This window comes from Carassius gibelio, chromosome B14 (assembly GCF_023724105.1).
Source record: "Carassius gibelio isolate Cgi1373 ecotype wild population from Czech Republic chromosome B14, carGib1.2-hapl.c, whole genome shotgun sequence".
NCBI lineage: Eukaryota > Metazoa > Chordata > Actinopteri > Cypriniformes > Cyprinidae > Carassius > Carassius gibelio.
In genome coordinates this window covers 6843563-6870339 of record NC_068409.1, presented here as the reverse complement: position 1 = coordinate 6870339, position 26777 = coordinate 6843563, and the positions used below count along the sequence as shown (strand labels likewise).

Genomic DNA, 26777 nt, shown 5'->3' with positions numbered 1-26777 from the left:
GCCTACCTGTAAAAATGAATCTAGAATCTCGCTGTGAGCCTAATAAAAGCTTTTATTAGGAATGCAGGTGTGTTTTAAAATGATTTTGTTTAATTTGACATCGTTAACTTTTTTTCACTCTGTGTGGAATTTTAAGACGCTCCCTTACTTCATCGCTTACGACACAAATAAAGAATGAAAGTAAAAGTACATTTGAAGTTTCGCCATTTTAAACAGCCAGAATCTATTCTATACGGAATTTTATACGGATTCTAAATGTGTTCCATAGGAAGTTTTATAAAAGATAAGCCAATAATTTACGCGTAGAAGCCGTTGAAGTTTGTGAATGGTATGTAGATTAATTAAATGTTGATGAAGGTGCAGGTGTCTGCTTTAGAGGTGACTTCTGCTTTCATTTTTTACTCTGAAGGGCGAAGAAGTTCTTTGATATGTGTTTGACATTTTAATTTAAGCAAATGAACGAGGATTCATTGGTGTTTGGTGCCTTCTGTGGTTTATTTCAGCAGCTGTTAACACACAACTATCACTATTGTGTATCTGAGTGAACTCATGATCTGTTTCTCTCAGGATCCGTTCAGATTGTGTTTGTTTGTCATTTCATTCTGTGTCAGTGCTGGACATCAGATTCTGGTTCATCATGGAGGACACAGAAACTTCCAGATATGAAGATTTGTCTCCAGGATGCAGGTACTTTGAATAAACACTGAATTAAATCACTATTTTAATGATAGCAAATGAGTGTCTCCGTTGTGTTTTTATGTCTCTATATTTTTAAGATAAAATGTTTTTTAAACAAAAAGACCATAAAGTCTTTTATCATCACATCATAAAGGATGAAATGTGTTTGTTATAGTTCGGTTGATCAGAAGAGATCAGAAGCAGAGTCCAGCTGTGTGTCTCTGAGGAGTGATTGGTCTATGGAACAGCCAGTGCATTTTAAGAGTGGAGATACACAGACTGATCTCAGGTATAATATTTCTATAAAAATGTCTATGCCATTTTAAAGTATCAGAATAGTGTTCTTAGTATTTTCTTAAGTTATAAAATCTTTTTCTGTATAGTGTTTATAGGCATTTCTTTGTCTTTATCTGAAATGTTATGATACATTATGTAATATTGGTCACACGTATTTGTATGCATTTTGATTGTTTGAATAATGTATACTTTGTTAAATATGGTAATTGAGATGATTCACTTTAATCTCTCTGTTATAGTTCAGTCCAGCAGAAGAGATCAGAGTCCAGCTGTGTGTCTATGAGGAGTGACACATCATTAGATTATAAGAGTGAAGAAACAAAGACTGATCCCAGGTCTAATATTTCTGTAAAAGATTATTTGATTATAATACAGAAAGACATTCTGCTCATTAGCTTATGTAATGATGTGATATTCTAATTTCCCAGTCATGAAGTCCTCAACAGGTTTAGATCAAATTTGAAGCAGAAGTTTGAGCGTCTGTATGAGTGAACAGTGAAGCAGGGAAACCCAACACTCCTGAATGAGATCTACACAGAGCTCTACATCACAGAGAGTGAGAGTGGAGAGATCAGTAATGAGCATGAGGTGAGACAGATTGAGACACAATCCAGGAGAGCAGCAACAGAGGACACAGCCATCAAATGTAGTGACATCTTTAGACCTTTACCTGGACAAGACAAAGCCATCAGAACTGTGCTGACAAAGGGAGTCGCTGGCATTGGAAAAACAGTCTCTGTTCAGAAGTTGATCCTGGACTGGGCTGAAGGGAAAGAGAATCAGGACGTCCAGCTCATATTTCCACTTCCTTTCAGAGAAATCAATATGATGAAGAACAAATCACACAGTCTTTCAGATCTTCTTCATGTCTTCTTCCCTGAAACTAAAGAAATGGAAATATCCAGTGATGAATATAAAGTATTGTTCATCTTTGATGGTCTGGATGAGTGTCGTCTGTCTCTGGACTTTAAGAGCAAAGTGAAACTGTGTAATATATCTGAATCAGCCTCAGTGTACGTGCTGCTGATGAACCTCATTGTGGGGAATCTGCTTCCCTCTGCTCTCATCTGGATCACCTCCAGACCAGCAGCAGCTGATCTCATCCCCTCTGAGTGTGTCCATCGAGTGACAGAGGTACGAGGCTTCAATGAGCCACAGAAGGAGGAATACTTCAGGAAGAGAATCAGTGATCAGAGTCTGGCCGACAGGATCATCTCACACCTGAAGTCATCAAGGAGCCTCTACATCATGTGCCACATCCCAGTGTTCTGCTGGATCTCAGCCGCTGTTCTGGAGAAGATGTTGAGTCGAGCAGAGAGTGGAGAGATTCCCAAGACTCTCACTCAGATGTACACACACTTCCTGATCCTTCAGACCAACATCAAACATAAGAAGGACTATGAGAAGAAGGTGACAGATGAAGACATGATCCTCAAACTGGGGAAAGTGGCTTTTGAGCAGCTTGTGAAAGGAAACCTGATCTTCTACGAGGAAGACCTGAGAGAGTGTGGTATTGATGTGACAGAAGCATCAGTGTACTCAGGATTGTGTACTCAGATCTTCAGAGAGGAGTTGGGCTTGTATCAGGGGAAAGTCTTCTGCTTTGTTCATCTGAGCATTCAGGAACATCTAGCAGCTCTATATGTGCACCTCTCCTGTACAAACCACAACAGAAATGTGTTTGAGACCATCACCAAACAGAGTTTGTGGGCTAAAGTGAAGGACTTGTTTCAAATCAATTCATCAGAATGTGTTTCATTATCTGAGCTGCATCAGAGAGCTGTGGATGAGGCTCTAAAGAGTGAAAATGGACATCTGGATCTTTTCCTGCGGTTCCTTCTGGGTTTGTCAGTGGAGTCTCATCAGATTCTCCTACAAGGACAAATGAAACAGACAATAAGCAGATCTGACAGCAATGAGAAAACAGTTGAGTACATCAAAAAGAAGATCAGGACCAATGACTCTCCAGAGAAATCCATCAATATGTTCAACTGTCTGAATGAACTGGGTGATCATTCACTAGTGGAGGAAATACAACAGTTTCTGAAATCTGGAACAATAAAGGAGGTCAAACTCTCTTCATCTCAGTGGTCAGCTTTAGTTTTTGTGTTGCTGACATCAGAAGAAAAGCTGGACGTGTTTGATATTAATGAATTTGTAGGAGAAAACAATAAAGCTGAAAAACTGAATGTTCTTCAGTATCTGCTGCTTGTGATTAAAGTTCAGTAAGTATCTCTGAGAACAATCACTTCACTGTTAAAGAAAAGAACATCACAATCTCATAATAATATTATCAGTTAATGGAGCAATATGAAAACATACTTGAAACACATACTTTAATGACAACATTATAAATGTTCCTTGATTATTATTTTATTTCTGAAATTAATTCATTTCTAGTATTTAGCTGTTTTTTAGAGACAAGCTGTACTCTAAAGCACCTGCCACTCAATTTCTTTAACATGGATTAGTTTGAAACCAACAAGTTTAATTTTATTAATGAGTTAGTACTTAAATTATGTGGATTTGATCCACAGTAAAGCTCTTCATTGCAAATTTGATTATTACCATTTTTATTATTAATAACATGAATGTTTTCTCTGTTGCACACTACGAGTTTGCTATAGTGAGTCCATATCATGTCCCACTTGTCTTTTTGAACCTTATTTATGTTTTTGTTTAAAATGTGTGTTTCTATCTATCTACAGTTTGAGTGATTGTGGTGTCACAGATAAAGATTGTGCTGCTCTGACTTCATTTCTGAGATCAAACCCTTCACACCTGAGAAAACTGGATCTGTCTAATAAAGCAATCAGAGATTCAGGAGTGAAGCTTCTCCCTGTTGTACTGGAGGATCCTCGATGTAAACTGGAGACACTGAGGTAAGATCATCTCTCTGATCATCATACATTATTGTCATATTAAATCACAGCACAAAAATGATATGAAGCATGAATAAGGCATGTGACAATATAACATCATACAGTTTAATTTAATGACAAAAACTGATTAAAACCAAACAGATAATGAAGGTTTTGAAAGCAGTGAGATAAATTCTGGTAATTAAATTTATTGGATTTTAGGATTCATACTCCTTTCATGGCTGCACTTTTTACTTATTTTTGTACTTGTTCTGGATTCAAGATCAGCATGTTTTTATTATTATTTCTACTACCATTATTAAAGGCGATTTTGTTTCATCCTGTACCACATTATCAGTTTATCATAAACAAACATGACTAATGAAGATCATCTTTCCTCTGTGCCTCTGTTATTATTAAAATTAACCCTCTGAAATTGGCACATTATAAAATAAAGATAACAAACAAGGTGTGCTGTCTGCAGCCTTTGTCTGCGCTGATCTTCATTTGCAAACACGTCATTAAATTGAACTTTAACTCAGTGAATACTCAACGAAGAGACATGAGAGAGATATCTATAGAAAGCCCGACATGTCTATTTTTAAACTAAACAAGTGCTGCCGAAAACAAATATTCTGAGATAAAGTAATCCATAGGAAAACAACGCGATGTCTGTTTTTCATGTCTCCCTTCATTATATCTAATGTGACCACGTCCCCGCGCTGAACACTCTATTCAGATTCAAACTGAAGCGTGCGGCTTGAATACACCCACACAGAAGAAAAAGCAGCCAGTCTGTTCTTCAAGTGTTTTTATTTTACTGTTTGCTTTGCGATGAGAGGAATAAGACATAATTAACCCCAAAAAGATGTGATGTGGTTGAGGATTTGAGAAATGGATTTCCTCAGAAAAAAGAATGCACTTTATTTAGCAGAGATCATAAACATGAGTAAGTCTCTTTATATTTATTTATATACTTGTACTTGTTTCCACATAACGTGTAAACATTTTACTAGTGAGACTTTTTCCAAATACTTTTTCCAAACTATGATTCCTGACTAAATGTATAATCAAGTGAAACATTATGAAGTTTCAATAACAGTATACAATACTATAACATTCAAAAGCTTGATGTAAATAATATAAATGTAACAAATAGAGATAACTCTAACAAATATAAAAACAATGCAGTTCTTTCAATTTATTCCCCCTAAAAAAACCTGAAAAATATTCTCAGCTCTTTTCAACATTAATAATGATAATAATAATAATAATAATAATAATAATGATAATAATAATAATATTTTTTTTTTTTTTTTTTTTTTGTAGAAAATAAGATTGTTAAAAGGATTTCTGAAGGATTGTGTGACTGGAGTAATGATGCAAAAAATTCAGTTTGAAAGTCAGCTTTGATTGTCCCTAATAAACTGTTTAACTGTTCCCCCAAGTGGATATTAAATTATGTTGTGGGATAATTAAATATATTCTTAATAAACTACAAACATAAAATTATATACTTTTATTTTATTCTCACATTCTTTCTTGTAACTCCTCCCTCCCAGTGACACAGCTGACTGAATGGCTCATTATGCAGCTCATTATGCAGGCCTTTGTCTTCTCAGGTGTAAATCACAATGATATTCATGAAAGTTGACGCTTACTCGCATATGACTTTTACCAACAAAAAGTGTGTTAGAAAATGTAAATCAATATATTGTTTTCTGTAAGTGAGTAAAGATGATTTCTCAAGCTCCAGTTCTCAACAGTCCCGGGAACTAATGTTCTGTATGTGTTTTATGGCCTTATTCAAGTGTTTTAACATTTTTAGTTTTTCACAAACCACGCATAACATTTTTTTTCTCAAAAATACAATCATGTATATACATGCATTTCACATATTATTATTTGTGATGATTACAGTGAGATTAGACTTTACCCTTTTAGATATTTATAAGAAACTGAAAAAAGAACAAATATCAGGGCATGACAAAACTTCTCCAGGCCCCAAAAATACCCTTAGACTCCAGAGGGTTAAAATAAATTATTACATTTTATGAATAAACATTTTTGAAAAACAGATGTTGAAAGTCACATTACTGTGATTAAAACTCCAGTGGAAATGTAGACATATTTCTGTTTAGGATTGTGATTTGTACCTGTTGATCAGTAACGGAGTAGCTTTACTTTGTTACTTTGTTACTGTACTTAAGTAAATTTTTCAAGTATCTGAACTTTACTGGAGTAGTTTTATTTTTAGTAACTTTTACTTTGACTTCACTACATTCCAAAGCATAAGATCGTACTTTTTACTTTACTACATTTCATAAAACATATCGTTACTCCTTATAATAGGCTATATCAAGTGCTCTGACATGCAGAAGCGGTTTCTGATTCAAGAACAAACTGATTCTTTTCAATTAACCTTTTAAATCGGTTCGCAAATCGCCCCAAACGATTCATTCATGATTTAGAATGATCCGATTGCAGCTGTTCTAGAGTCAATAACTCACTGATTCAAATGAACTGTTTAGTGTGAGTCTCTAGTGAACTCTAATCACACGTAAGAACCAGGAGATCTTGTGAGCTCTCGCGCAACCGATGCTGCTAAAAGTAGATTACTAATGTCAAATTTTAGGATTTATTATTGTACCTGAAAATAATATTTAGGTCAAAACTGTCATTTGTTTGTGAACTAAATCTGCTGTAAAGTGTGATCTATTTAAGCCCATTAAAATGCTTGAATGCAAACACATCAGTATCAGTGCCTCTTAGGTAAAAAAAAAATTAACATTAAAATAACACAGATTAAATAAAATAACTAATGCATGTTCAAATTCCCGCTGCCATAACATACACAGTTCTGTTAAAATGCTATGCATTTAGTCCTGTGTGATGTCTGTTTTTATACTGTTTATCAACCGTATAAATGTTTATATTGTTTGAATTAACTAGCCAAGTAGACAGATATGAATGTTTATTCATAACCATACTGAAAAGAAGTAAATATTGTTATTGCTTGCTGCTGCTAAGTTGAAGTAATTATTAAAAAATAAAGTCCAAATATTTGTGTTCTACCACCTAGGTAGATTACATCTGAGGGATAAATAAAGGATGTGATGTTCAGAACATGGTAACTACAGTGATTATCGAAGTGGGAAGTGATGCCCTCTGGGGGCATTTGGCCAGGGGTGTTTTTACAGAGAAGAAAAAAATCATTATGAAAATATAATTATTTTTTCCTTAAAATGTTCTTCCTAACTTCAGGCCTCATTCTCATGTCATATATAACTGAGATGTTCTGCAAAACAAAACATTTTAAAACACTTTTTTCTTACTGGTGAAGATCAGATGGTCAGATGTGTCCCTGGATCACAAAAGCAGTCTCTGGGGTATATTTGTAACAAAAGCCAAAAATACACTGTATGTGTCAAAATTATAATTTGTTTCTTTTATGGCAAATATTATAAGGATATTAATTAAAGATCATGTTCCATGAAGATATTTGTAAATTTCCTACTGTAAATATATCAAAACATAATTTGATTTTAATATGCATAGCCAAGAACTTCATTTAGACAAATTTAAAGGTGATTTTCTCAGTGTTTAATTTTTTTGCACCCTAAGATTACAGATTTTCAAATATTTGTATCTCAGCCAAATATCATCCATTCCTAACAGCTTATTTATTCAGCTTTCGGATGATGCACAAATCTCAATTTTGACCCTTAATCTGTTTTCTCTCAGGTACATCACAGTGTAAGCTTCACAGTGAACATTACTACATCACTCTCATCAGCGTAGTCCATATCAACAACAAAAATATATTTTATACTCCATATAGTGGTTATTTTGAGAAAATTCCAGGTATTTTGAGCAGTATAGGATTATTAAAAAAAACAGTACTAAAATAAAATTAAGTAGCCTATATAAAATTGCTAAATAAATCTATCTATCATTACTTTTTTACTTAAGTACATAAAAAAATTGAGTACTTTTGTTCACTCGAGTAAAACTGAAAAATTATTACTTTAACTGGAGTATTATTTTATTATACATATCTGTACTTTTACTCAAGTACTTGATTTGTGTATTTCGTCCACCACTGCTGCTGATCTGATCTGATGTGAGAGAGTGAAGAGTGTGTCATTGTTCTCTACAGGTTGTATAAATGTGGTGTCACAGATGAAGGTTGTGCTGCTCTGTGTTCAGCTCTGAGATCAAACCCCTCACACCTGAGAGAACTGGATCTGTCTGAGAATAAACTAGAAGACTCTGGAGTCACACTGCTGTCTGCTGTACTGGAGGATCCTCGCTGTAAACTGGAGAAACTGGGGTAAGATCATCTCTCTGATAGTCATGTGTCTTTATCCTCAGTAAGCTGTATAGTTTGATGTAAAATAGTTTAAAATCAGCTTGTAAAATATAGTTTGATAAATACACAATGACTGGTATATATAAATGTGATCTGGTGCCAGTGTTCATTACAGTTTTTAAATATCCTTTAATATAACAATATTTCAATTAATATAATTATTCAATAATTTTAGATTGTTTCACACTGACTACAATGGCACTAATGAATATATAAAGCATAATAATGTCATGTCCGGCTGCTGGTTGTCTTCATCTCTCTTGACTGATGTTTTAGACATGATAGTGTTTACTAATAAACAAATAAATTAATAAACTCCCTCTGGACAAATGCAAAAGATTTGATTTCATAATGATCAGTAATACAGTTCATCCAAAGATGGCAAAACTAAAACATTAAACATAGTAATATAACTAGTCCCTGATCATGTGATTTTAACCATAACAACAAGTTATGCTTTAAGAAGAAAACAAGCAGAAGACCTGCATATTTTATCTTTTCTGACTGATCCGATTTATGGTTTTAGTGTAAATTACTATCCCAAAAATCTGATAGATTGATCTGTTCTATAGAGGGCCACAGTATAATAAATCCACTTTTACGCTATATCAAATCAAGAGTTTGGAGAGAGATTACATCTGTTATTGATGGATATCTCAGATATTTGCAGCAGCGGCCCTCGACCCTTCGTCCTCACACAACTCTCACACACTTTTGTTAGCAGTTTAATTTCACATACTACTTTACGTGATAATTAACCAGCACAAATAAAAGTGATAACAATTAGTCACTCTGATAAAAGAAAAATTCATCCAACTAAAATAATTTGTTTTATATATTTAAAAAATATGAATGCATCAAAAAATACAAATAAATGTGGCCCCAAACAAGTCACTGAACAGCAGAGCTCAATGTACTGCACACATACAGTAGCACCGAGGCCAGAATAGCGCAGGGTTTCCACAGTCGAGCCTGAAGCTCCGCTGCGCTTCACTAAAACATGACCTTTATACACCTCTCAGAAACAATGTCACGAAACCCCATCATTTCACCAACAAAGAGAAGTTATCAGAAAACTAAGAAATAAGTCACTGGAACTAGTGCGATCACAAAACGAACATGATAAAAGAGCCGTTTGTTTGCATGCTTTGTTATATATTAACATTCAAAAGCATCAGTGTTTTATTATAGTAGAATAAGTGATACATTGATCGTAATTAATTAATTTATCAGTACTCAAAATTAATCACAAATAAATAAATGTATTTCTACTTTATTTATTTATTTTTAACACTTATGAAAATAGCCTGCTTATGCATTCGAGTCTATTTCTGTTTATTTGTAGTCTATACGTCACATTAAGAATGAATGATAATATCTCTATTTTTATAAAAGCTCCCGAACAAAAAACATTATTATATTTTTTATGATAGGCTACGTGGAGCTAAACCCTCAAGACGAGATTTATGACAGATAATATAAGTTACTAAATAAATACACAATTTTTATAGAGAATAAGAAGCTGACGTCTGATTTCTTCAAGCGGTCACATTTACCATGTTTACTATGGTAACATTAATGTTTAGGGTGCATAGTTTTTTACATCACTTATAAATATTTCTGCCTTGTTTAGTGATTATAATCCACATCAGATCAGATTATTTCAAACACTTGCTGCTAACTAAGAGTGAGTTTTGAGCTCAACTTATTATAAAAGTGTTTAATGTTGATGTTATAGCTGTTATCTTTCTAAAATGAGATGATCCGCAGCGCTGAGCTCTCCAGACTCGGAGAAACTCCTCTTTGTGGAAACAGTGGAAACGTGGCTAATAACAGTTTAGCACAAATCTAGCTATATTCCCCAATATCATCTCTTACTATCTTTGAACACAAGTGATTTTGTCCAGGAATCGTAAAAAAATCAAAATGCTAAAAAAATATATATAAATAAAAATGAAGAGCTTACCTGTCTTGCTCTCCCAACTAACTTTCACTCTGTGTGCTCTGTTTTAACGATCTGAGAGTGAGGTCTAAAGCTCAGGTGCACTTAGAGTGTGTCCGAATCCACTTCTGCTGGACAATCATCTTTCCTCTGTGCCTCTGTTATTATTAAACTTCCAATATAAATAGAGGGTTTTGAAGCACATATGTTGAAAGTGTTTTTATTTTTATTTTTTTATCATTTTCATTACTGTGATTAAAACTCCAGTGGAAACATAGACACATTTACTAGTTTGTTTAGGATTGTGATTTGTACCTGTTGATCTGATCTGATCTGATCTGATGTGAGAGAGTGAAGAGTGTGTCATTGTTCTCTACAGGTTGAGTGATTGTGGTGTCACAGATGAAGGTTGTGCTGCTCTGTGTTCAGCTCTGAGATCAAACCTCTCACACCTGAGAGAACTGCATCTGTCTAAGAATAAACTAGAAGACTCTGGAGTCACACTGCTGTCTGCTGTACTGGAGGATCCTCACTGTAAACTGGAGAAACTGTGGTAAGATCATCTCTCTGATAGAGTATATCTCAGCCCAATATATATATTGATAATATATATATCTATATTCTGATAACTAAAGATGAAGCATGAGTAAGGCATGTGACAATATTAAATCATACAATTAAATTTAATAACAAAAACTGATAAAAACAAACAAACATAATGAGGGCTTTAAAACTACAGTGAGTAAAATTCATATAATTAAATTTATATGATTGTAGGATGAAAACTCACTTCTGCTATTTTTAAGATGGGAAATACTTCTGTTATAAACTATAAAGGTGAGCCAATGGATATCACAATATCCCAGTGAGCATCTTGAAGGGATCGTTCACCCAAAAATGAAAATTCTGTCATAATTTACTATACTATATATTATATCTTCTTTGATGTTCAACATAAGAACGCAACTCACACAGGTTTGGAACGACATGAAGGTGAGTAAATGATGAAAGTATTTTCATGTGTGGGTGAACTATCACTTTAACCAGTCAATTCACTATAACTAAGAGTGAAAAACAGTAAAAACTGAGGGCACTTTCAGCATCGAACACTGCATTAACGGCACATATTCTCTCAGAGACAACGATAAACTAATCTACTTCAACATAATCTGATAATGGTATATAACTGTCCTAATTTATTCTCTTAATATTTGTCTTGTGGCTCGTGCATTGTGAAAAAAATAAGAAACATATTTCATGTTAAACAGGTTGTTTTTGAAAGTTGGTGCTTGAAATAAATATTCAATGATGACTGCAGTGTTAATAATTTTAGGTAACTGTAAATTTTTTCTAAAAAAAAAAAAAAAACCTTAAAATGATTTTGAATGAGAAGTAAGCTAATAGCCTAATCTTTTATTATTCTCACAGTGCATCAGTTATGCTTGAATGTGCTATGAAATTATTGCAGGGCAAATTAATTGTGATTTAATAATAAAAGTAACCTAAAAATAATAATAATAATAAATAGGCCTAATAATAAGAATATAAAATTTGAGATTATACATGTCCTCTTAATACTGACAATATTTGATGCTTTTAACAATATCTATGGTGGACACATGATACGACGCACCGCAGCACGAGGAGGTGTGTGTGTGTGTGTGTCTGTGTGCGAGTGTGTGTCTTTGTGTGTGTCACAAACACACACACACACACACACACACACAGAGAAACACACAGTACACACACAGACACACACACACACACACACACACACAGGCACAGAAACACACTCACACACACACACACACACACACACAGACACACACACACATACACAGACACACACACACACACACACAGGCACAGACACACACACAGAAACACACACACACAGACACACACACACACATACAGGCACACACACACTCACACTCTCACTCACACACACACACACACACACACATCCTGTACAGTAGCTCACACTGTCCTGTGGTTTATCAGTAAACAGCTTAAATCCTGAAAATGTTGAGTTATATTTCTTTCTGTTTTTGAAGTAACAAAACCCCACTGCTTCACTATCAGTAGAGTCACTATTAGTTTATTAGTGTTCATTAACTGTTCAGACCACGTTACTTTTAGGTTACTCTTGACTGAACTCATTTATCCCATTGATTTAAATAGGATAATCTTGTTCCATATTGACATAAAAATACAATGAGTAAACATGAATTAAAATAAACATTACATTACGTCAAGGTTTCCCAAACTGGGGTTTATAAAGGAACGTCTCGGTTACGTATGGTAACCCTCGTTCCCTGAAGGAGGGAACGGAGACGCCATGACCAATCTACTTCGAGTGTAAACTAAACGAGCCAATGCACACTGGCATGCAATTATTGCATCCAGCTGCCGCTGATCACTGCGTGAGTATAAGAGGGCAGCAGGTGCAATGCATACCAGTTTTTCGCTGAGTAGCCGAGCCCGGGAACCCGGCAGCTCAGCGGCGGTACAGCAACCATGGCGACGGGACGTGGCGTCTCCGTTCCCTCCTTCAGGGAATGAGGGTTACCATACGTAACCGAGACGTTCCCTTTCAGTCGGTCACTCTCGACGCCACGTCGGATGACCGACAAATATGGGATCCCTATCAAAGCGCCATGGGTGCTGCCCCTTCCAGTGCCCTGTGCGAGCCGCCTGCGCCCCTATTAGGTGTAGGCCGGGGCTCAGAACAAGTAGCTCCACTCACCATTGTCAAAGCACTACCTCACTGGGTGAGATTGGATAACACTGGGAAAATGTACCCAGTCCGCTTGGAGCCGGGACGCTGCGGAAGCCCCATCCTTCCCGAAGGAGGTCTCGGAGGCAAATACACATATAGCATCCGTTTAGGAGTATACGGAGAAATTTGAGGTGATTAAACCCTCTTGAGAAGGCAGAAGTCTGCCGGGGAAACACGGGCTCTAAGGCTATACCGTGGACTATACACATACGAGTACCGCTTAGGTCTCAATATGGAGCCCAGCCTTCCATGGTTCTAACGGATTCATCATGAAGGCCTGGCGCCGGACGTTCTGCTGCGTCCAGCTGCCTAGGGTGATGGAGGATCTCAACATGGTCTACAGTACGGACACTCTGGAGCAGTTTTAGCAAGCCGACACTAACCGGGGCCTCTCAGTGCCACTACCTGTTTGAGGTGAGAACACAGGAGGATACCGGCTCTACACGAAGGCTATAGAACCTAGCGAACGTGTTAGGGGTCGCCCAGCCCGCAGCTCTACAAATATCTGTCAGCGAGGCGCCACGAGCCAGCGCCCAGGAGGATGCAACACTTCTAGTTGAGTGAGCTCGCAACCTGAATGGGCAGGGCACATCCTGAGCCTGATAAGCCAGGGTTATGGCATCCACAATCCAGAGGGCCATCATCTGCTTAGAGACGGCATTCCCCTTCTGCCGGCCTCCGTAACAGACAAAGAGCTGGTCTGAGGTCCTGAAGCTTTGCGTCCGGTCCACGTAGCACCTTAATGCTCGAACAGGACAAAGCAAAGCCAGGGCTGGGTCTGCCTCCTCCAGGGGCAGCGCTTGCAGGTTCACCACTTGGTCTTTGAAGGGTGTAGTGGGAACCTTGGGCACGTAGCCAGGCCGGGGCCTCAGGATTACCTGGGAGTCAGCCGGCCCGAACTCTAGGCACGAATCGTCGACCGAGAATGCATGCAGGTCCCCTACCCTCTTGATGGAGGCCAGTGCAAGCAGGAGCACAGTTTTCAATGAAAGAAACTTTAGCTCAACTGAATGCAAAGGCTCGAATGGGGCCTGCTGTAGTGATTTAAGCACTAGAGACAGGTCCCAAGAGGGTATACAGGGGGGCCGGGATGGATTTAACCTCCTGGCCCCTCTAAGGAACCTGATGATGAGGTCATGCTTACCCAAAGACTTCCCATTCACAGGGTCATGGTACGCAGCAATAGCGGCAACCTGGACTTTGAGGGTGGAGGGAGACAGCCTTGGCTCCAACCCTTGCTGCAGAAAGGATAGCACGACCGCAATCGGGCATCTTCGGGGGTCTTCTCGGCGAGAAGAACACCACTCAATGAACAGGTTCCACTTCAAGGCATAGGCGTGTCTCGTAGACGGTGCTCTTGCCGAAGTGATGGTGTTAACTACCTCTTGGGGTAGGTCACCTAGAACCTCCGGGTCCCGTCCAGGGACCAAACATGGAGTTTCCAAAGGTCTGGACGCGGGTGCCAAATGGTGCCCCATCTCTGAGTCAGTAAATCCCTCCTCAGAGGAACTGGCCAAGGAGGGGCTGTCAAGAGGAGCACTAGTTTGGGGAACCAGGTCCGAGTAGGCCAATATGGCACTATTAGCAAGACTTGCTCCTTGTCCTCCCGGACTTTGCACAATGTCTGTGCGAGAAGGCTCACTGGGGGAAACGCATACCTGCGTAGGCCCCGCGGCCAGCTGTGTGCCAGTGCGTCCGTGCCGAGAGTTCCCTCGGTCAGGGAGTAGAAAACCTGGCAGTGAGAGGTCTCTGGAGCAGCAAACAGGTCTCCAAATCAGCTGGACCGTCAGGGGATGGAGTCGCCATTCTCCCGGGAGCATTGCTCAAGACAGCTCGTCGGCTGTACGACTGAGCAGGCCTGGAATGTGAACGGCACGAAGTGACCTCAGAACCTTCTGACTCCAAAGGAGCAGGTGGCGGGCGAGTTGCGAGATGTGACGAGAGCGCAGACCACCTTGGCGGTTGATGTACGCAACAGTCGCAGTGTTGTCCAATCGGACCAGCACCGGCTTGCCTCGTAAGAAACCTTTGAGACGGTTCAAGGCAAGGTGCGTTGCTAACAACTCTAGGCAATTGATGTGCCACTGCAGCTGCGGGCCTGTCCAAACCCCTGAGACTGCATGCCCGTTGTACATGGCCCCCCCGGCGGTGGTGGAGGCATGCATGTAAACCACAGCATGCCTGGAGATCTGCTCTAGGGGCACCCCTGACCAAGGGAATGTCAGATCTGACCACAGAGTGAGGGTTTGGCGACAGGCCGGTGTAACTTGGACCCGGTGAGTGCCGCGCTTCCACGCCCACCTCAGGACTCGGCCATAAAGCCAGTGCTGGAGCGGTCTCATATGTAATAGGCCGAGCGGTGTAAGTGCCGCTGTGGCCACCATATGCCCCAGGAGCCTCTGAAAGAGTTTCAGTGGGACCGCTGTCCTGCTCTTGAACGTATTCAAGCAGGCTAGCACCGACCGCGCACGTTCCTCTGTGAGGCGTGCTGTCTGTTCGACCGAATCCAACTCCATACTGAGAAAAGAGATCCTCTGCAATGGTGAGAGTTTGCTCTTTTCCCAGCTGACCTGAAGGCCCAACAGGCTCAGGTGCCAGAGCACCACATCCCTGTGCTCGCACAACTGATCTCGAGACTGTGCTAGTATCAGCCAATCGTCTAAGTAGTTGAGAATGTGAACACTCTGCTCTCTGAGAGGAACGAGAGCTGCCTCCGTGACTTCCGTGAAGACACAGGGAGACTGGGACAGCCGGAAGGGCAGGACCTTGTACTGATATGCTAGTCCTTCGAACGCAAACCGCAGAGAAGGTCTGTGGCGCGGAAGTATGGACACATGAAAGTACACGTCCTTCAGGTCGATCGCTGCAAACCAATCTTGGGGACGGACGCACCTGAAAATGCGTTTCTGTGTCAACATTTTGAACTGTAGCCGATGGAGGGCCTGATTCAAAACTCGCAGATCCAAGATCGGTCGTAACCCACCGCTTTTCTTGGGTACAATGAGGTACGGGCTGTAGAGCCCTCCTGGGACCCAGAGAGGGAGGAAACTACTCTCCTGTCGAGATTTCCAGATTCTCCGCCTGGCCCTCCTCCAGGGGAGGGAGAGGTGCCTTCACCATCCCCCAGAAAGCAGCTACCTCTCTCTGGGTCACCCGTCCCAGGGCCTCTTGCTCTTCTGCTCACCGCCAAGTTTGACGGGGGCCAGGATGGGAGGGGCAGCCTGCCTGCGCCCAGCTCAACGGCACCACTTGGAGGCTGCTGCAGATGCGATGCGTGAACAGGGGCGGATGCAGGGGGCTGCCCTCGGCGACGAGCAGGCTGGGGCACTGCAGCCGGCGGGTGGGTGGAAATAGCAGCAGCTGCCCGCCGGGGCAGGATGTGTCGGATCGCCTCAGTCTGCTTCTGGGCAGTCGAGACTTGCTGGGCCAGTGCCTACAGGCAGACGAGTGCCTACAGGCATGGGAAGGGAGCACCAGGTCTCCACGCCAGGAGGCTCTGGACGGGGGGAGTCTCACTGGATACCGCTGGTACGCTCCTTGAAGAGGGCCCAGCGCGTTCCGTGGGTTGCTCCACTGGATCGGAGGTGCTAGAGGAGTGGTGGTCCCCAGAGGGTTGGTTCCCTGAAGGGTTTGCCACCACTGTGACCCTCAAACCACTCGCGCTACTGCCGGAAGTGGTTCTCGTCTGTCGGCCGCCAGAACGAGTCCCAGATCGCGGCCGCGGCAACGGGACTCCGCCCCCCTGAAGGTAGCGGAGCCTGGTTTGCAGCTCCGAGATGGTCATATTCCCTCAGTGAGAACATGACTCATCCACGAAAGCCACCTCAGCGTGCTCGACGCCCAGACACGTGAGGCAGCGATCGTGACCGCACCCAGAAACGCACGGGTGAAACGGCATCCTTATAAGGATGATCCGTCGTCTTTATAAAGACGCACCCGTGAAGCTCTTTTAGAGAAATTTGCTCTTTTAGGAAATGCTCTTTTAGTGCTGAGGTGCACAGGGGAATTGGCCGCTTGCAACACGACAGGGGTAGTGCAACCTGAAGTGTGCAATCCACTCGACACAGGAACGACCGCCGCTGAAGCGCCGTCTCGCCAACACACGAAGCTTCCGAGAGCGTGCTGAACTCGTAGTTCACAGCAGACACAGTTGAGCAGAGTGATACTAACGCTCGGCTCCGAAGCGAAAAGCTGGTATGCATTGCACCTGCTGCCCTCTTATACTCACGCAGTGATCAGCGGCAGCTGGATGCAATAATTGCATGCCAATGTGCATTGGCTCGTTTAGTTTACACTCGAAGTAGATTGGTCTATCGAAGCGATATCCCATATTCGTCGGTCATCCGACATGGCGTCGAGAGTGACCGACTGAAAGGGAACTGCAGGGGGTTGAATTTAATAAAAAGCAAATAATTTAGTCAATTTTTTAAATTATTATCTTAAAACAAATTGTTTTAAAATAACATCAAACAAAACCAAACAATAATAAAATAATACAAAAATAATAATTATTTAATTTATTTACCTGTATGTCATGTGACCATTAACCAAGATTAGAGAACCGTGAACATGCAAATGTGATACTTATTTGTTTAAATATTTATTTTAAAATCACAGGGGTACTTCAAGCAAACATATTAGGTTCAGATAACTGCATTTAGGGCTGAAACGATTCCTAGAGTAACTCGATTACAAAACATTATAGAGGCAAATTCCTCTGCCTCGAAGCCTCTTTTAATTTATTTAAAATCTCACGACTGGTTCTTTCGCAATGATTTTTTTTAATGTGACACAACGCGTTTACATCACCCACAAAGTGGAAGGAGGCACAAGGAGTCAGCAGTGTTTTGATTTGAGGGCGCAGGCAAACAACGTAAAGAGAACGTCGTGGCTTGTGTCCATTGCAAGATCGAGCTGGCTTATCACAACTAGGGCCCTATGATTTCCACGATGCAGAAAACGCTGAGAGAATCGCGGAATCCAGTCATAAAAACGGAATTTACAGTTTAACGCGGAATGGCACGGAATTAGCCAAATTTTGAATTAATTAATCAAAAATAGGACTTATTGCACTTACATCAAATCACGATATGGACTAATATCTTTAAATATTAAGCCAGAACAGTCAATTTAAATATGAATCCTGCATGTTCTGCGTGTCTGTGTTAATGAATGGAGCAGAAGCGCGTCTTCATTCATTAAACACACGGAAGCGCGCGTGACGCTCCGGTGATTTCAGCGTCTGCTGTCTCATTAAATAAAGATGTGAACACATGAACAACATCTCCAAAACTGCTCTGAGAGTCACGTCATGAGCATTTGACCATTTGATTTGAGTAAAACTAGCGTTACATCACATACACAGAACTGTAAATTTACATCAACCCGTCAAAATAAAAGTCCTGTATTACTATCGTTCAACAGAATGTACATAGCCTACTACTAAAAAAACAAAACAAAAAAAAATCTTTTTTTTTTTTAAGGTTTAATCACACAACTTTTCTTCCATGTTTTATTTTTTATAGCAAATCCCCTTTGTTTACCAAAAAGTTAAGTTAATTTTCAATAATTAAAAGATAAATTAATGTTTTATGTGTTTAATTTGCATCTCAGAAAATGCTTTATTTAAACCTCAAATGAATGGCACTTAAATGCACTTAATTCATCTGTCAACTTCACAGTACAAGTACATACAGAGAAACAATGGATAATAATTAAATGTTTATTTTATGTATGCATTGCATTCTATGCATTAAAAAAAAAAAAAGGAAACTTTCGGAGACGTTGTCCATTTTAAGAGACCCAGGAGTCTTATTTTCTCTTGCATAATTAGTATTGCACTTTAATTAAGCAAAAACACATTTTATCCGATTACTCGATTAATCAATGGAATTTTTGGTAGAATACTCGATTACTAAAATATTCGATAGCTACAGCCCTAACCTCATTAAATGTATACAAGAAATAATATTAATTTGTGCATTTTAATGTGTTTGAAATACAAAAGCATTCAAATAATAAATATTGTATTTTTCAATGTTGAATTGTTAAGAAAAGATTTGAGTAAATCCAGTGGTCAAGTGCTGTATGTCCTCTTAGTTTTCTGTGTAATTACAGTCAGCTGATCAGAAACTGGTCTTTGTGTGAATGTCCAGAAAACTGAAGACTTTCTGAATATATTCAAGCATTTGGTTATTTTACAAAGAAACATTGAAAAGATGAAAAGAGTTATTAGGGAGAATCAATATATTATGAACAATTTATTGCTATTGTGTGAAGTAATCATGTAATCCACAAAAAAGTAACTGTAGTCTGATTCTGAGTATTTTAAAATGTAATTTAATCTAATTACACATAATTATTATTACACAATCCAGATCACATGTAATCAGTTACTGTACAATGGTGTATTACTAAACCCACTCTTGTCTTTGTTATTGTTGATGAAATAAAACCCCTTATCCTTGTGTTGTTAATAACCTCCTCCATGTGTAACCTTTTGAGCGCTACAGTCACACAATATAATGTTTATAATGTTCAGTGACGTCACATAACGGCCAAAAACAAACTGTGCTTCACGCTTTAGCTGCACTTGTCATAGAATCAGAAATATGCAGTGTTTCTAATGTTTCTTTTAGGTTTTAGACATTTAAAGACACATATGTACTAATAAAACAATACATTTATAGTTTGTAAAACACACACAGATGTCTGTGGAAGCAGCAATAACATTACATTCAAATATAATTTGCTGACGTGGTTTATTCATATCAGATACACATAGTTTATGTGACTATAAAGATCACCAGCCACTTACTTTCATGTATTTCAAGAGAAGATGATGAATTGAAGTGCAGTAAATCTGACTGACAGTGAACAAACATGACAGCATCCGTCTCACGTTATAGATCATGATCAAGATCATTTATAAAGGTTTTTAAACAACAAAATACACTCACATACATGTATTTGTGAATCAGAATATCAGATAGTTCATGACATGTTAAGCAAGTGTGTGAATATTTTGAAAAAGAAATATATAAAAATAAATAAACATGATACATCTGTAATGCAGTGTTTCCTGTCTGTTGTGTGTCATGTGACAAGCATGATGCATCTCCATGGAAACAATAAGAGGAAACATTCTATATCCTCACTCTGGGGTCAGAATATTTTACACTCAGCAGTGAAAGGGTTAAAGAACTGCATCAATGAACATCATCTTTTCTCTTATTATTAAACATCTGATGTAAATTAGGATTTTTGAAGCCCGTGTTGAAAGCTCTTTGAATTTCCTATTATTATTATTTTTGTCCTGTGAGAAAAATGTAATAGTCTGTATAGAATTATGACTTCTGGCTCAAAGTTAGTCTTTTTTTTTTTTAACCTGTTGATCTGATGTGAGAGAGTGAAGTGTGTTATTGTTCTCTACAGGTTGAGATATTGTGGTATCACAGATGAAGGTTGTGCTGCTCTGTGTTCAGCTCTGAGATCAAACCCCTCACACCTGAGAGACCTGTATCTGTCTAATAATAAACTAGAAGACTCTGGAGTCACACTGCTGTCTGCTGTACTGGAGGATCCTCTCTGTAAACTGGAGACACTGTGGTAAGATCATCTCTCTGGTAGTCATGTGTATTTATCCTTTAAAATATATTTAAGACTAAAATCGGCTGGTAAAATAAATGTTCAGTAAACACATTAAATCTCAGCACAAATGTCTGAAGAAGTTCATTTCATTCATCTCCATCACATCACATGACCTGCTGCTCCTGTTTTTGACCCTCCAAACATTTCCTGGATCTTCAGTTGTTTCTGCTAGCTTCAGATGAACATTAATGTGTAAAATAATGAGTCAAAGTGATTTACTGCAGAGGATGAATATCACAGAGGTTTAGGACCCTATCATACACCCGGCACAATGTGACATTACTGCTATTTTAAGGAGCTGAAAATAGACTGTGCCATAGACCAACTCAAACCTGCTCTAAAGTCTAAAGTCAATGGTGCAATATTTTTCTGTTATTTAAAGAGTGCGTTCGTAGAAAATCAGCCTCTGGGCGGGTCCACAGTGTGCGCTGACTTACACACAGGGATGCACATCACACAAACATGCCAAATATTAAAAACAAAAGGTTTACAGTGTAAAATAATATTATTGTGTAGTCTACATAAATATAAAAATGCAATGATGGATAGTCATTGCGTGTATTAGAATTAGGATACCTATTTGCAACTATTACTACTTATAATGATGAATGAAATTGGCTAATTAATTGAACAATTGTGCCAGTACACACACATTATATTAACTGACTCATCGCGCAGAGCTTTGGTGGATTCCTGCTTGTCGCGCACGATCAGATCGGTTTCTTCACTTGAGAAGCGTTCAGCTTTTCTGCCAACACATTCCTCCATGTAAATAGTGATCCGCCATGGCACGAGCGCATCTCGCTCTTAAAGGCAATGAGAGATGACACTCTGATTGGTTTATTGAACATTACACCCATTACTCATTAACAGAACAGGGACAACCCATTTAAAAAATGTGCCCCAGCGCACGGACCGTTTTTCCGTCGTTAAAATAGCAAAAGTGTATTTGGACACGCTCTGAGTACACCTGCACTGTGTGCTTTACACTTTGTGTTTAGAAAGATTTGGCTCTTAGAGTTCAACAGAGTCTGAATGTGTTCAGTTTGAACTCACTACAGTGATCAATGAGAGAATCAAGCTTATTACATTATCAGATCTTAGAATGTTAAAAACATTACATTTGTTTATTCATTTACACTGAACATAATAAACTGAACCTACACACTGTATAGAATCAGCACTGTTTGCAGGAGCAATAGAGTTTCAGACTTTCACCTCCATCAGAAGTTTCCTTTTCCTCTGATATCTTGAGCAAAGCTTTATTGAAGACAGGAAAATTGATCAAGATTAAATACTAACAGCTAACACTATCTTTATTTATTTCTTCACATCTCTATTCAGTGTATAAGCTGTCAGATGAGACCAAACATGACAGGGTGATGTGTTTGATCACAAGAGTTAATAACTGATGTGTAATGGGGAACACGTGGCTCCTGTGAAGCAGATGTCCTCCTGTAGGTGTTTATTAGAGGAGCAAGTGACTGTTTCTCCAGACAGATCTGTCTTATATCACTATCAAACAATATCTCACATTCAGCTCTGTGTGTCTGTTCAGTCCTGAAGCACATGACAGTTTCAAACAGCAGCATTGAGCATCAACATCTAAATCTCATTCTGTCAGCAGCAGTTTCTGGCAAAGCTTGCCATTATATCTCCTCTCCTGATCTGAGACCAGAGTCAATAACAAACTACACACACTTCAACTACAATTCACACTGTGTCATTGTTCTCTACAGGTTGAGTAATTGTGGTGTCACAGATGAAGGTTGTGCTGCTCTGTGTTCAGCTCTGAGATCAAACCCCTCACACCTGAGAGAACTGAATCTGTCTAATAATAAACTAGAAGACTCTGGAGTCACACTGCTGTCTGCTGTACTGGAGCATCCTCGCTGTAAACTGGAGAAACTGTGGTAAGATCATATTTGACTCTCACACATGAAACACAATGTAAAGTACAGTATGTCTGAAGTATTGAGTCTCTTTCTGCTGAGTTCATCTGATTGAGCTGTAAATGATTGAACACATGATCTGCTCTTCAGTAACATGATGCTGCAGGACTGAGAGTCACACTGAAATACACACTTTCAAACACCATCATCACTTCAGTCTCGTGACTTTAAACAGATTCAACACAATCAGAACTGAGAAATGAAGAAGCTGGATTCATTCTTACTGTTCATCACATTCATTTTTCTGTAGTGACTTCTCTAATTAAATTGAGACATTCTATAGATGTCTGTTCTTATATACAGTGAGTTATAAATACTATAACCAACCTAAACCTAAACCATAATCCATATTTTGATATCAGGTTTGGTCAGGTTGATCTCCCTTCTAGGTTTAAATAAATCTCTCAAAAAATGGTTAATTAGACACACACACACACACACACACACACCCTAAAACTCCTAATTATACTATACACAAAATACACAAAGAAAACAAGAAAACATCAGCCTTGACAACAACTTCACAAAGTCAAAAACAAGAATAAATGACATCCTAGAACGAAACCCTCCAGTCCTTACATTATAAACCAGCAATCAATATTTCAGTCGAAAGAGTGTTTTTAGTGCATCAGTGTGCATTTTATTTAACCATCTGTGAATGAAGTACTGATAATATATGGAGATTTAGGAAAGATGAGGTGTTAATATCCAGATTGAGAAATTCAGCTCTTAATGATGCATGATAGTCTCTGATGGTTAAACACAAATCATCATAAGCTCAGTGCTGTTAGTGTGGAGTGATGGAAACAGCTGAACACATTATTCTTCAGTGCAGGAAAGGGAAGGAATGGTAAATATTAACGAAGGTCCAGACGTTGGTTCAGGAGGAGGCTAATCATCCAGTTCTGTCGTTCATCATTATGAGTCTATATAAGCAGCAGTCAGTGCACCGTCCCTGCAATAGTTCTTCCAGCATCCCTCCACCTCCCCAGCTCCTCCTCTCGTTTTGTGTGTAAAGTTATTATTGTGTGTGAGCAGTTTTACAATACTGTAGTAATGGATTCACGGTTAAACTGATCTGATCTGATCTGATGTGAGAGAGTGAAGAGTGTGTCATTGTTCTCTACAGGTTGAGATGTTGTGGTATCACAGATGAAGGTTGTGCTGCTCTGTGTTCAGCTCTGAGATCAAACCCCTCACACCTGAGACACCTGAATCTTTCCAAGAATAAACTAGGAGACTCTGGAGTGAAGTTGCTCTCTGATCTGAGGGATGATCCACTTTATAAACTGGAGACATTAGACTATTGTGAGTGTATTATTATTATTATTATTATTATTATTATTATTATTATTATTATTATTTAAATCTTTAAAGTTCAGTAAAATGCCTTGTGTGTAACTGGATAATATAAGATAATTCAGTTTCACTTTAGCTTCTGTACAAGACAAAAAGTTGGGACACTGTACAAACTGTGAGTAAAAAAGGAATGGAATAATTTACAAATCTCATAAACTTATGTGTCATTCACAATAAAATATAGATAACATATCAAATGTTAAAAGTGTGGCATATTGAAATGTCATGCCAAATATTGGCTCATTTTGGATTTCATGAGAGCTACACATTCCAAAAAAGTTGGGACAGGTAACAATAAGAGGCTGGAAAAGTTAAATGTACATATAAGGAACAGCTGGAGGACCAATTTGCAGCTTATTAGGTCAATTGGCAACATGGTTGGGTATAAAAAGAGCTTCTCAGAAGTCAAGATGGGCAGAGGATCACCAATTCCCCCATTCTGCAGTGAAAAATAGTTGAGCAATATCAGAAAGGAGTTTCTCAGAGAAAAATTACAAAGAGTTTGAAGTTCTCATCATCTACAGTGCATGATATCATCCAAAGATTCAGAGAATCTGGAACAATCTCTGTGTGTAAGGGTCAAGGCTGGAAAACCATACTGGATGCCTGTGATCTTCGGCCCTTAGACGACACTGCATCACATACAGGAATGCTACTGTAATGGAAATCACAACATGGGCTCAGGAATACTTCCAGAAAACATTGTCTGTGAACACAATCCACCGTGTCATTCGCCGTTGCCGGCTAAAACTCTATAGGTCAAAAAAGAAGCCATATCTAAACATGATCCAGAAGCACAGGCGTTTTCTCTGGGCCAAGGCTCATTTAAAATGGTCTGTGGCAAAGTGGAAAACTGTTCTGTGGTCAGACGAATCAAAATTTGAAGTTCTTTTTGGAAAACTGGGACACCATGTCATCCAGACTAAAGAGGACAAGGACGACCCAAGTTGTAATCAGCGCTCAGTTCAGAAGCTGCATCTCTGATGGTATGGGGTTGCATGAGTGTGTGTGGCATGGGCAGCTTACACATCTGGAAAGATGAGCTCCATCAATGCTGAAAGATATATCCAAGATCTAGAACAACATATGCTCCCATCCAGACGTCGTCTCTTTCAGGGAAGACCTTGCATTTTCCAACATGACAATGCCAGACCACATACTGCATCAATTACAACATCATGGCTGTGTAGAAGAAGGATCCGGGTACTGAAATGGCCAGCCTGCAGTCCAGATCTTTCACCCAAAACATTTGGTCATCATAAAGAGGAAGATGCGACAAAGAAGACCTAAGACAGTTGAGCAACTAGAAGCCTGTATTACACAAGAATGGGACAATATTCCTATTCCTAAACTTGATCAACTTGTCTTCAGTCCCCAGACGTTTGCAGACTGTTATAAAAAGAAGAGGGGATGCCAGACAGTGGTAAACATGGCCTTGTCCCAACCTTATTGAGATGAGCTGATGCCATGAAATTTTAAATCAACTTATTTTTTACTTAAAATTATAAATTTTCATTCTGTGGTCTAACTGATCTATGAACATATGCATATCTTCATCTCTTCCAGTGTGTCTGTATGTAAGTGATAAAGAGAGAGTTGTTGATCTACTGTTATTAATCTATGATCAGTTGTTCATTCATATCTCTGGCTGTGATATGAATACACTGTTTTTCTGAGCTGGATCTGCTCATGTGATGTACCAGCAGTAATGTCTCATACTCATATTCGTTTGTCTGTGTGTTTTATTGTAGGACTCAATAAAGTCAGGATCAGCTGATGGTGAATAAGAGCCGCTACAGAGACATCACAGTCACTCAATCACAGAGACTGAAGACACAGGGACACACAGATCACACTGTCATGTTTGATGTCTTTCACTCTCTTGTTTTATAGTGAATGATTCATGAAACTGAGTGATTCACCCAAATTGACTAAAATGTAGATGCTGTAACACTCAATACACACTGCAGACAAGTAATGCTGATCACACTAAAACAAAACATTTTAATCAACATAAACATGGTGTAAATAAGATATTTATTGTGTAATATTGACTGTATTATATACTTTGATTATGAGAGAATGAGATTCATTTATCAATATAACCTTTGTTAAGCTTGAATAGAAAGTTTTCTTTAAATGTTTTTACAAGTTTTAGTTTGAGAAATCAAGAGTCTGACAGAAGAGTCAACCAGAAAATCACTGTAAAGATTTAAATGTAAAATAATTATTATTCACTTATTTTTCATTTTTGATTATTAAAATTTCCGCCTAAATCTTCACTTTTTGTATTCGTTTTTTGCTTTTTCCTCCTGCACAAAGTTATTCACTAACGACTGTTATATATTTTATGGAGAGGTTATAACTTTCAGTGTGATTATAAACCATCTGACAAAGTTCTTAAATGTTTTAAAAAGTCTGTTTTATCATAACAATGAGTGAGATTTTGATAAGATGATACATTTACAACAAAATGCTACACAATTTACTGACAAGTACTACATCTACAAAACAACGCAGTAGGAATGGAATGTGAAGGTTTTCAATAGAAAATACATTAAGAAAATAGATCATGTTGATAGGTTACCGAAACCAACGGCTTATCAGGCATAAAATTAATGTAGATCATCATAATTGTGTATTTTGAAATTCAAAACTAGAAACGTATTGCTTTTACATTTCCTCTTTCTGTAAGACATTTATAATTGACTAAAAATCTCATAAGTTCACTGTTCTAGAAATAATACAAGCTCTGGTAAAATATTGAAAAATGGCTGTATTCAGTAATATATTAAATATGACAAATGACTGGAAATTTTAGCTTAATTTAATTTAATAGAACAAACTTTTAGTTTCTTCTAACAAAACTAGTTTACTTTCACTT

At 38.7% G+C, this 26777-nt stretch overlaps 1 pseudogene; it reads left to right on the top strand.

The window, feature by feature from the left end:
• Window positions 1–591: 591 nt before the first annotated feature.
• Window positions 592–26175, top strand: LOC127971749 (NACHT, LRR and PYD domains-containing protein 12-like; annotated as a pseudogene).
• The last annotated feature ends 602 nt before the right edge of the window (window positions 26176–26777 follow it).